This window comes from Papio anubis, chromosome 5 (assembly GCF_008728515.1).
Source record: "Papio anubis isolate 15944 chromosome 5, Panubis1.0, whole genome shotgun sequence".
Lineage (NCBI taxonomy): Eukaryota > Metazoa > Chordata > Mammalia > Primates > Cercopithecidae > Papio > Papio anubis.
In genome coordinates this window covers 2422864-2436480 of record NC_044980.1, presented here as the reverse complement: position 1 = coordinate 2436480, position 13617 = coordinate 2422864, and the positions used below count along the sequence as shown (strand labels likewise).

Genomic DNA, 13617 nt, shown 5'->3' with positions numbered 1-13617 from the left:
CTACACACCACACAACACATACATCACACAAGGCACACATTATACAACACACACATCACACACCACAGATACCACACAACTCATATCACACACCACACACCACATACATCACACAATGCACACACAACACACACATCACACAACACAGACAATACACACAAATCACATACATCACACACCACATACAAAAACACTCCACACACTACATACATCACAAAACATGCACACAACACACTCTACACACCACAACCACACACATCACATACCACACACACAACACACATCACACACCACAGATACCAAACAACTCATACCACACACCACAAAACACACACCACATACATAGAACGCTAAACAGACACATACATCACACATCACACCACAGATACCAAACCACTCATATCACACACCACACACCACATACATCACACACAACACACACTACATACATCACATGCCACAGACACAACACACATCACACAACACGACAGATACCACACAACTCACACCACACACAGCACACCACATACATGACATGCCACAGACACAACACACACTACAGATACCATCCAACTCATACCACACACCACACATCACACATCACATACATTACTCACATTGTACACACACAACACTCCACACACCACAAATACCACACAACTCATACTACACATCAGATACCACACATAATACACATCATATACCACAGGCTCATACCATACATACCACACACCACACACCACACTGACATCACACATCACACACCCATACACCCACACACATCACACACCACCCACCACAGATAACACATTCACCATATATGCCACACAGCACACACAGCGTACTGCACATAACACAAATCACGTGCCACAGGCTCACACCACACATACCACACACTAACATAAAACATGCCAGGCACCCTGCACACCACATGCACCACACACTGACACCCCATACATCACACACACTCACATATGTCACATCTCACACATCACACATGCCACACCACTCACGCCACACACAACAAACCACACAGCACACACCACAACTGCACATAACACACATTGCATAGCACAGGCTCATACCACACACACCACACATGCACTGCAAACTAACATCACACACTACACACATCAAATCTCTTGTACCACACACCCATACACACCCCACATACCACATATCACACATACATTGAATACACACCATACCTACATACCACAGGCATTATACAGCACCCATACATAACACTGATACCACACACATCACAAACACACACCACATATACCACACATGCACACAGACACCATACACATATTTACATATTACACACCACACATACCTAACACATATACCACACACATATCACAGATACACACCACACACATCACACATGCACATGAACACCATACACATATACACTCACACAGTGCCCTCACATGCACATAGACGGGGTACACACATCACACACACATACTACACATACACACATATCATACACATAAATGCTTACACCCCACACACATACACATGCACAGGTGTGCACATGCACACACACACACATACATGTGCATACACACACACACACACTCTCACACACACTACCCACCTCCTCAACCCTGAAGGCCTGAGTCCATGTGGGGTCCTCTCCACAGAAAGAGCCCGGACTCCTGGCCTGCTCACAGCTCTGCAGGAAGCAAAACTGCCCTGGTTCAAACACTAGAGTGTGGTGAAGTCTGCCGATCCCTCCCCTCGTGAGGCACTCCCCAGCCACCGCTGAGCCTCTGACTCCCAGGGTGCCTGATCACCTGCTCCTGGCTCCAGAGGGTTTCTGAGGGACACGTGGAAGGCCAGGACTTCGCACCTTCCCTCCCGGGAGACAGGCCCGCAACCGCTGAGCCCCGGCTCTCCCTGCAGCTCTGGGTAAGATGGGAACCAGGAGTGTGAACCAACAAATCCAAAGATCTCAGAAGATGTGATTTACACCTAGCAAATCCCTGCCCAGCACTTCAGCTTCCCAGCTACTCATTCTTACTGCAGGGCTCACGTTGGTCTTTAGGCACTCATGGTGGGAGCCAGTGACAGTGGGTGAGAGGCGGTGATGCAGGACCCCTCCAACTTCATGATTAACTTCATCTTTCTTAATGTGGGCTTTATTAATCCCGCAATAACATGAAATCTTCAGACAGTTTACTGAGCAGTTAATGACCACTGGGGAAGTTTCATTCTCTAAGTAAAGCTACTGGCTGTGAACATTTATCCAATCTGAGATTTTAAGCAATCCATGTAGCTGGACATTTGCCACAAAATACGCATAGCATACTTAACAATCACGCTCTCTTGACATATTCTGGATTTTTTGACTTCTGAAATCATATTCTGCTAAAAGCAAGACGAAAGCAGATTATGAGAAGTCCAGAAAGCATGTATTAGGAGGAATACACACGGTCATCCCTCCACGCCCCACAAACAATATGCTTTTTTAAAAGATAAAGAGATCAAAATGTGGGATCCATATTAGAGGCATATATAAGTACATGTGATCATATAGATGGATACAGATACACACAAATTCCCAGAGTTTACATTTTCGGTTTATTTTCGAGATCTGAAGGTGAAAACAGTTCTGTGTGTTTAGAATAGCTGACAGCTGGCCGGGTGCAGTGGCTCACACTTGTAATCCTAGCACTTTGGGAGGCCGAGGCAGGCAGATTGCCTGAGCTCAGGAGTTCAAGACCAGCCTGGGCAACACCGTGAAACCCCGTCTCTACTAAAATGCAAAAAAGTAGCTGGGCATGGTGGTGGGCGCCTGTAGTCCCAGGTACTTGGGAGGCTGAGGCAGGAGAGTCACTTGAACCCAGGAGGCAGAAGTTGCAGTGAGCCGAGACCACGTCACTGCACTCCAGCCTGGGTGACAGAGCGAGACTCCATCTCAAAAAAAAAAAAATAGATGACAGCTGAGTCACATCAGTGTTTAAAAGGTGCAATTCCAAAAGCCTTTCTGCATCGAAAGCTGATAATGATGGTGAAAATGTGTTAAAAACTAAAACAAAAACGAGCAGCCATTGGACCAGAAAAACGGTGCTGAGCAAACGCCTCACTGACTGCTGCTCTTGGAAAACCGCCTCTGCGGGTGCAGAGCCATGACAGTCAGTCCCCAGCATAGCATGGTTGGAATCTGTGAACTCTAGCAGTAGTCAACGTTTCCAAGAGACTCAGTGTTTCCAGGGACTTCCGTTTTCTTTGGACATCCTGTGAAGTGATGAGTCCATTTTTGTCCTCCTTATAAAAACCAAGCTTGGTTACTGCAGAGCCCCTGACTAAAGCTCTGCCAGCCGGCTGGTTTCCGGGTCTGCTTGGGTCCCTATGATGCCAAAAACTCCAAACCAGTTGTTGGACATCACGCCACCTGCATTTCATTCTCACCCTGGGAGGGAGCTGTTTTGTGTGTCGGGGGCAGAGCTTTGCCGTCAGGGAGTCGGGCCGCTGAGGCTGAAGTCCCACCCTGCTTCCTGAGGGCTGGGGCTCTCTGCAAGGCTCTGCCCTGGGCTTTGGAAAGGGGGCGAGGTCTCCTGTACCCAAGTCTGGTGCTGTCCTGTCTCAGCACTGCTTTGAGGGAGTAATCGGGCAGGGAGGAAGAGAAGCCCTCGTGTGTTCGGAGCACAGAAGTCCGTCTTCCCTTTTATCAGAGAAAGACACAAAACCAAATTCATCAGAAATGAGTCCACCTTCCCACACAAGATGCGTAAATGGCAGAAGTTTAGACCCAGGAGATGGTGCCTTAGAAACCCCACCTCTCATGGTAGAGCTGAAGAAAATGAAGCCCCCAGTTTTGAAGCTCTAGTTAAATCATCCAAGTAGATTGCCTGCAATCCGAATTAAAACGAACATAAAAACCTCCGATGCCCTATTTTCAGTCGTAAAATAAAAACCTTGCTTGGCTAGCTCTTCACTTATACAGAAAACTTGCCATGCACCTCATTCCCTGTGGAGAACGCCTGGAAATGAGAGCTGCCACAGTGGGGGCGGCCTTCCCCGCCAGCCTGTGACTCCTTGAGAGCAGGCCTCGGGGTGTTCCTCAAAGTTATTAGGTCCGTCCCCAGTGGGAACTTCTTGCTCAGGAAGAAAAAAGGATAAAACATTAATGTTCCCCAAAAGAAAACTTCTCCATTTGTCCAATATCGTATTTCCCGGGAGCTCTGAGCCCAGCCAGGTTAGACCCTCGATAGGTGTGTGGTAAAATTGGAGGGGGAGAGGAGGAATAAATAAGTAGAATGATTGATGGATGGATAACATTTTTAAAGTTGTAGAGACACATGACTCTCTTTTCTACATCAATAAGCTAGAGAGATGACACTATGGTAGGCAGTGTGTGCACCTGGCTTTGCCGGGCCGTGGTTAGAATAAGTGCCTGAGTTCGTCAGTAACGGCCTTGTGTTCGGCAGGTGGTTGGAGTATTTGGAGTTCCTGAAGGTCGGTCTCCAAGTGTTCAATCTGTGATGAACAGCAAATATCACATTAGCTTTATTTTAGTGCATTTTGTGCCAACTTTCTAGTCTTATGATTAATTTCTTTGTAAATAGTTTATTTTTCATATGGGAGCCCTCCTGTGGTGAAAATAATCCCTGGAAAGTGAGAGAAGCTCAAGCCTAGGCTAGAGGCCTACTTGCTGCTTCAGAAGTGAGACACTGAAATGATTTCTTTCAGTAAATGTTTTTGACAGTTCTTTTTTTCTGTCGGCATCACAACATAATGAATATTTGAATACAGTGTCTTATTGTGGTTAAATCCGCCGAACTTCCGGAAATCCTTTAGGTACATGCGGTATGGAAACAATGCCATATATTTTACCAAGCATCTCGTGGTAGTAATTTTTGCTCCTATATTTAGCTTTCTAGACGGGGAATCTTCCTGCACTTTTACAGGAATGAAAAGGTTACGCCATTCATTGGATAAATCTAAGCTTTGAGAGCCAAAGTTATTTGCTGGACTGGGAGTGTGCCTGGAAGTAAAACTTATTTGATAAGTGCACTTTTAAATCTAAACCGTTTTTATTGTACCCATGTTTGATTTATTTTGAAAGCACGATTTTTTTGATCATAGACACATATGTGTTATATAGATTTAGGAGACTTGTCTTTTCGAGAACAATGTCAATAGTGAAATACCACTGCTATTTTCTTAGATTAAAAATGAAGAGACTTAAAAGCTATGTAATATTTCTCATTTTATGTTTATGGTTATTTAACTTGTTTCTATGAATGCAAGGTAACAATAGATAGGCAGGAATTTTGTACCAAATGTGACTGCTCATTCTGAGAACTTCTGTACTTTTTTCATAATATATGGCATCTCTGGTCATGTGTGTAAGAGATGTTTTTGACAATAGGGGTTTGAACTGGTTAATGGAAAAAGAAAATCAGAGGAGAATGAGCTAGGTGTGGTGTGGACATTTCAAAATCAGAGTCACAGAACAGAGAGACACTAAAAGGCTGAATGCCATGACACCAACATACTTTAAGAAAAATGTTTTAATTAAGAAATGCATATGAATATTTTATTTAAGTTCTTTAATTGCTGCAAAACATTGGAAAATACCATCCCAATGAATAATTTGTCAAGAATAGCGATGCTCATTCATATTTATGAAGTGATTAAATGTAGTTTTCCCCACCCAGATAGAAAAAAGAATGGCCAGGGAAATGTTGAGAAAAAAAGGGAGAAAAGGACATCCTTGCGGCCCAGGTGGAAAGCTGGCCGCAGAACCACACTCGGGGTCAGGAGTAGCACATGGAAATGTGAAGTGTCTCCCTCCGAGTTGCCATTAGGCGACATTAGAGCTGCATGGCTAATTTCCGTGATACCCCCATCAGCTCCAATGCCTCCCTCAGCCCCGAGAGCTGGGAGCCCGACCTTTGGGTTAACTATAATTGGAGCCTTCTCTAATTAGGGAAGGTATCAGCTGACTTTAATATGCAGCCAGATCATTATCATTAGGTCAGAGCTAACTAATTGATGTTTGTGTAGCATAGGATTTTGGATTACAATACACACAGTTTAGCAAAACAAACTAGGCTGACCCGGGAAACCAAATTGCATCATTCCAGGCATTGCTGAATGGCATATCACGGCTTATCTAGAGGGCCTTGGCGGTTTCAGAACCAGCTCTATTATGAGAGCTGGGATTTTGTAAGTTCAGCCTCTTGCCTCTGCTGTTAGGCAGTACTAGATGTGGAAGCTGACCTGAGATCCCATACAAGCCTATCTCTCCCACGTAGAACCTGAGGTTTCAGAACACTCTCCGGGATGATAGTGCAATTCGCTTGTTTTGTTTTGCTTCTCCAAGCGCGTTTTCAGATGGCAGGTACCTGTGCAATTACTATTGCAAATCTGAAATTGCCAGATAAAAATGATTAGCCATGCTTTATAAGTTTGGGTCAAATTTCCAGCGTCTCATTCAGTGGTGTTTGTATGTAAGTTGAGTCTCTTCTGTCGACATTTGATGTGGAAACGTATTGAGATTCTGAAGAGGAAAAAGATAGTGATTTGGCACTTTGACTACCTCAGGACCCCTCTGTCCAGAAGAAAAGAGAGCAGCTGCAGAGGGACGGGGCTGCTGGGGAGTGGGAACTCAGGGCAGTCACTGATTTTATTGTGACAACCATTGGGGCAAGTTACAAAAGAAGATGAAAATGCTGATATTTTGCTGTGCAATTTTAAGAAAACAGTTTGGACCGAGTATTCCTCATGAACTACTGGATTTCTTGCTTTGTTTTTTTATAATTCACTGCATCCTCCAAGTACTTGGAGCCATTTTATATGATATTTGTATAAGTTCTGCTTATTGAATGAATATTTACCTGGAGCCTATAATGTAATCGGCTGCAGAAGCAGAGAGAATGATGCAGACAGCAGTGCCCTGGAAGACCCTGAAGTCTGAAGGAGTAGTGGGTATTAGAGTCCAGGAAATTCTGGGTCCTGTGCATACAGGAAACGACAGGCTCCACCCTCATGGGGAAAGTGGGGCGTCTTCTTGATGACATGGTATTTGAACTAAGATCTGAGGAGTGGCAGGAGCCAGAGGAAAGAACTGGGGGACAGGAGGACATGGGGTGTTCTAGGGTGAGCCCCGATGCATGTCCCAGTTCCCCTCTGTCCCCAGAGCTTGAGACTTCAAAGCCCTAACCTTCTGTGACACCTCTACTGGGTTCCTGATGAAAACCCAGAGCTTAGGGTGTGCAAAACAGGCCACTTGTGTCTTGAGTCTGGGAGAGCATGACCACCCAGCTGGCGGCTCAGACAACGACACTAGGAACTCCCTTTCCATCTTTTCCCAGCCCAACCCCTGGGCCAGTCCTGTCAGGTCTTCCCTAACATGTGTGACACATGGTATCTCTTCTTCTCCATGCTCTGCCTTCACCCATGCCCGCTGCCCCCAACCTGGCTGCCGTTCCTGCATCCTTGTTGATCTCCATCAGTCCACCCCAGAGCAGCCAGAATCATCTTTGAAAATGTCAGTCAGTTCCTGTGACCCTTCTGATTAAAATGCCTCATAGGCCACTGCACACCTATTAGAATAGCCAAAATCCAAAACATTGACAGCACCAGATGCTGGTAAGAATGTAGAACAACGGGAACTTGCGTTCATTGCTAGTGAAAATGCAAAATAGCACAGCTACTTTGGAAAGTAGTCTGGCGGGGTCCTACAAAACTAACTGTACTCACACCATATGATCCAGCCATTGCACTCCTTGGAATTACCCAACTGGATTGAAAACTCAGGATAACACAAAACCCTGCACATGAATGTTTATAGCAGCTTTATCCATAACTGCCAAAACTATGGAAGGACAAGATGCCCTTCAATAACTGAGTGAATAACTAAACTGCAGTATATCCAGACAATGGAATATGATTCAATAATAGAAAGAAATGAGCTATCAAACCATGAAAAGACATAAAGAAACTTTAAATGCATATTACTAAGTGAAAGAAGACAGTCTGAATAGGCTACACACTGTATGATACCAACTACATGACATTCTGGAAAAGGTAAAAGAGAAAATGATCCCTGGTGGCCTGGGACTGTGTGAACGGAGGGGCGAGTGGGCAGAGCACAGAGGATTTTAGGGCTGTGGAAACACCATGTGATCCTGTAATGGTGGATCTGTGTTGCTTGAGATTTGTCAGAATCCACAGGACGTGCAATACGAAGGCTGACCCTGAGCTTGCAGCCTGCATTCCTGAGGCTTCGTGGCCTCCATCATGGGGTGGCCCCATTTTCACAATGTCTATTGATTGGCCTATTGACCTATCAGTCATCTGGTTCTGTTTCTCTGGAAAATTCTAATACAATAATTCTACAGTAATTAGAATAAATTTTAATACAGTAGAGAAAACTCTGTGTGCGCGCATGTGTGTTTTTTACGTGGTGGTAAGGGTATGTATGGACACTTTCTGTATTTTACACTCAATTATTCTGTAAACCTGAAACTTCTCTTAAAAATAGTCTATTAATTAAACAAAAAATGCCTCGTCTGCTTGCTGTCAGGTGCTGGATGATGTCTGAGCACTCGCCGTGTCCCCTGAAGCCACATCTACTCTGTGGTCCTCCAAGTTTGACTCCAGCTCCAAGGACTGACCTTCCCCAAATCAAGATTTCCTCCAGGCTCCTCTGTCTCTGAAATGCTCTCTCCAGATCCCTGAATGGCTGACTTCTAATTCTTCAGATCTCAATTTAGATGTCTCCTCGGAGAGACCGCTCCACCTCAAATTCTCGCTGTGCCCACAGCACCGCCCAGTCCCAGTGCCCCTGCTCATGTGCACACCTGGGGAGGCTCTGCTTCTGCCCAAGACAGAAGTTCCAGGAGGATGGGACTTTGTCCAACCCCTGGAGGACAGGATCTCACTTGAAGACCTTGAGGAGGTCCTGGTGAAGCAAATGACAAGGGAGTGAGTGGCATTCCTGTGGCCCAAGGAGAGCCAGGGAGGGCTGCAAGGAGGACGAGGGAGGCAAGGAGAGGGGCAGTGCAGCAGGGAGCCCTGGATGGAGATATTGTGTGCTGCATGTGGGTTGTATGTAGGCTGCAGGCAGCCATCATGTGGACTACATGTGAGTTGTGTGTAGGCTTTATGTGGAACATATATAGGCTGTATGCGGCCAGTGTGTAGACTACATGCAGGCTATATGTAGGCCACATGTAGGTTGTGTATAGGTTATAGGTAAGCTGTATACGCCATGACTAGCCGGCATTGGGCATCTGGAGACTCATCCCATGCCTGCATTTGCAATGGTCTCATCATGGGTGTCCACGTGATCCCCTCGATGCCCTGCCCCATGGGCACTTAGGGCACAACGTTGCTTCTTCCTAGGTGATCACGCATGTTTCAGAGACGGCTTCCGCTATGGAAGCAGCCCTGTCAAACCGAATGCCCTGTGGAGCAAGGCAAGACAAACAAATGCTCCTTATGGCTAAAGTGGAAAACATAGATGATGAGCAAAAGAAGGAAAAAGTCCAGAACCTCATATTCAGAAATAACCACCATCAGCATTTTAAACTATTCTCAACTTTTGTGGTTTCTCCTTTGGAAGTACCACGTGAAGGCCTGACTCTTGACCCGGGCTCTGCTGAGCAGGTCACGGTGGGTAGTCCTGGGACCTCCAGTCTCCCATCTGTAGGATGGAAATCGTGGTGACTCTTAGTGTAGTTCACAGCACGTGTAGAAAGGCCAAAGCAATGATGCAGGTGAAAGTGCTCTGGAGATTCTCCGTGGATACACGGCATCCTGGGGTGATGATAAGGTGTAAGCATGCAGCCTTTGCTGTGAAGTCATCTGCAGAAACATTAACTGACACGGCTCCTCTCCATTTCTAATTAATGGGGGAAAATACGTATAAGGGTTGATGTAGGATCAATGCCCAATATTTAAGTGTGCAAGCAAGCACAGGGAAGTCAGTGAAAGATATAAAATTTTATTAATTTTGAACAATAAAAGACACTACTTTTTTCAATCTAACACACATGCAAGTTCATTGTGTATTTCTACAGCCCTTACTCAGGGAGTGGCTGCTGGCAGTGGCAGGGGTCCTAAGATGGATAAAACCCTCCCTGTCCTCCTGGATCTTGTCATCTCTTGGAGAAATAAGTGGCAAACATGCCACACCAAGTGCACGCCAACTTCTCTCTAGGAGAAGGTGGTGCCATTGATACTCTCCTGATAACGGGTACAGGCCATGTGTGGCAGGAATAGAACCCACCCATGGCAGCTGTTCTTTCTCTAACTGGCTGCCTTTCCCTAGAGCTGCTCCAGCTGGGAAAAGCAGTGCCCTAGGTCACAGGCGCAGGCTCTGGCTGAGCAGGAACACACTGTGAAGGGACTGAGGTTGGATGCCAGCCCCCAGGACCACCCACTAGATTTGTGAGTTGCCAAGCCCACGACGTCTCATGCATGCCATCTTCTTGGTCATCCCACACCCAGTCATCAGCATGCTGGTAGCTCCTGTTCAAGATGGCAGCCCAAACCTTGGGTGCCCAGAAGACAGCTGTATAAGCAGTTTAACTGCAGGAGCTTCACCAGGTTCGCTTCTCTATGTTCACGTTGCACTCTGCCCTCTGAAGCTGTCACTGTCGTTAGAAGACATGGGGTCCACAGTCAACTGGCTGTTGTAATCCAGCCCATTTGGAGACATGAATAAAAGCAGCTCACTTCTTCCCATCAATGTTCCAGGAAAGGGTGATCAAGAGGACTGGGGATAAAAATGGTTATGAAACCTAGCGATGGAGCATAGCTTGACAGAGCTTGACTGTCAACATGTGGTGGGCACGTGGCTGGATGGTTCTCAGGGATTGACTCAATGTGGGAACTATGGGAATGTGCTGGGGGAGATCCTCAGGGAGCAGTGAACTTTTGAGGAGATGCTCAGAGGCTGATGCCTCTAAGTCTGGAGGCTGGTACTGGCAGTAAGTGAGACTTCAAGCTATGGCCTCACGCTTTTCTACCCATCCAGGAAACTACCTGGGGTATGAACCACCTCGTTCTTACAGAGAAGGGACATGCAGATCATAGACTTCCAGCACCCACCTGGGTTCACACAGAAAGAACAGGAAGGTCAGGGGCTGAGCTGGGTCTGATGTGTCCTCCAACCAACTTAATTATTTAGAGGTTTTTTTTTTTTTTTTGACAGAGTCTTGCTCTGTCACCCAGGCTGGAGTGCAGTGGCACGATCTTGGCTCACTGCAAGTTCTGCCTCCCAGGTTCATGCCATTCACCTGCCTAGCTGGGACTGCAGGCGCCTGCCACCAAACCTGGCTATTTTTTTTTTTTTTTTTTGTATTAGTAGTAGAGATAGGGTTTCACCGTGTTAGCCAGGATAGTCTCAATCTCCTGACCTCATGATCCACACTCCTTGGCCTCCCAAAGTACTGGGATTATAGGTGTGAGCCACCGCACCCGGCCTATTTAGAGCTTTTTAAGGAAAATAAAAAGATATCTTAGGGTTGGCAGATCTGCTTAGGGGGGAAATAATTGTTCTCACCCAGGTGGAATACCGTCACTGTGTCACAGGATGGGCCTGGCCATTTGTACCTGTACAGCCCTCTTTAGCTCTGATCTCTCGAAGCTGAAAGTGAGATGGAGAAAGGGTGGTCATGGGAGTCAGAGACAAGGAGAACTTTCTTAAGACCGAGTCCCCCACTGCTGGAGAGGTGTGCCATGAGAGATGGCAAATTGTTATTTCCTAGCAACTTTTAATAAGTAGTTTTTAAGCTCTGTGTGTATGGAGTCAAAACATATCAGGGGAGAAAGGGGCAGGAGAGAAAGCGAAGGTGTAGGGGCAGCTGAGCAATGAGAACCTGAAACTCTTGACATTCTTCCCGACAGTAGAGGTTGGTAAGGGAGATAACCGAGTTCTTTTCATGTCCAGCAAATATTCCCAGCGTTGCTTTCGCTCAAGGTGACCTCACTCTTTCCAACTGACTCCTGGCACAGGAAGTCGCCTGGAAATCAGACTCCGAGGAAGGGCTCTGCGTGGAAACCCTCTCTGAGAGGGGAAAGGCAGTGAGAACACACGATCTCATTGTCCAGCCCAGTGCTGAGTGGGGGATTGTGTCATCATCCCCTGTTAGAAGACCCTCCATTGCTGCCATAAAGGCACCAGACCCCGGCTGCGAAGGCCAAAGGCTCCATGCAGGTGCGCCCAGGGGTTCTCCTCGGGACAGTCTGCTGCAAGCCCACGTTACCTTCACAACAAACCTCAGTGAAAAGCAGCTCTTAGGTATAAACAGCCTCTCTCCTGCCTGCTGACGCTTGTCCTTGATAAATCAAAACATTACTAAATCCGTGCTGAGGTGCACGAGCGACATAAAGGGCCCCATTGTTCCCCAGCAGCTGGCGGCACACGCGCTCGCGGGGGCCCATTGTCTCCACGCAGGCGCGCAGGGCTCACACCGCCTGGTTGTTGAACCACCCACCACATTCGCAGCGGCTGAGTCACCCCAGCCACAGAGGCCTCCGGCGACCCGGCCGGGTGTGTTAAGATCTGTGAATTAAGATCTGTTTCAGGTTCTCCCCCTCATTAGGACTGAACTCCTTTATTTCCAGTGATAATTGCTACATATGCTCACACATGATTTATTGTTGTTGATGGCAACTTATCCTCAGAAAGTTTGCCAAAGGGCGTTGACTGTTATTGATATGTACATAAAGATGATAAATGAAGAACTGTACCCACCAAATTGCTACCAGTTATGATTAGTTATCCCCTTGTTTTATTCTGAGGGGATTAGGAGGTGCACAGTCGCCCCGAGTGATCCTAGCATTCCTGTCTGGTGAGCACAGGCGCTGGAGGTGTTCTCACACGTGTATGGCGATGCCAGGGAACCATCCGCAGGCGATTTAATAAAGACTCCAGCTCAGATTTCAAAGAGCCAGGCAGACACTCATGCTTTGGCATACTTTGCATTGCTGAGTGTGTGGAGTAGACAATTCCACATTTTGTCCTTTTAATGAGTGTCTCTTATTTTTTTAACTCTACGTTCCAGGCAAATAAGGCACCAGCCTGTTCTTAATAGGATAACATTTTTTTCAGCTTTGGTAATCGGCTTGCTACCCCATTGACAAAGATTGGACCTGTTTGCAGTCAGCTGGTCCAGCAGGGTGGGCGTCTTTGGGAGCAGGTATACTGCATTAAAAAGCCTAAGGACAGAGAGATTGCAGCCACCGTAGCTGAAACCCCCAAAAAGAACATCGAGCTCACTTTGGCAGAATTTCCCAATGATTTTCTTTCAAAGGGGCCTTTCAACCTGATGTCAGTCTTTAAGTGAATCAGACACCAAATAAGAGCTAAGGATGCCTGGTATGATGACTTCATGATATTTAGAAAATCACTCTGTTCTGTTCACTCTAAACATGATGGCCCGTGTCTGTCCTGCCCACTCTACAGGCTTGAGCCATTGAAGCTTAGGAAAGGCCATAACAAATAATTGAGTTGTATGTTTAGGAGTAAATGTGGTCATCCATCCCAACCCACTTGTTCTGTGTACAAGGAGGCCACTGGTTCTGAGCAAGAGACAGGCCAGATCTTTTTTAGGCTCAGCTACTCGGCAAGGGCCAGGGCCAGAG

The 13617-nt window shown here is 46.5% G+C and overlaps 1 long non-coding RNA gene across 2 annotated transcripts; it reads right to left on the bottom strand.

The window, feature by feature from the left end:
- Positions 1-10534: 10534 nt before the first annotated feature.
- LOC103884897 lies at positions 10535-13084 on the bottom strand. 2 transcript variants are annotated; one of them, XR_002522403.2, is made up of 3 exons: positions 11850-13084; positions 11534-11617; positions 10535-10622 (listed from the first exon to the last, which is right to left on the bottom strand). It is a non-coding gene; the product is annotated as an uncharacterized LOC103884897 (long non-coding RNA). The 2 variants fall into 2 exon arrangements; XR_002522404.2 differs by having other exon boundaries at positions 11534-12037; positions 12237-13084.
- Between the last annotated feature and the right edge of the window lie 533 nt (positions 13085-13617).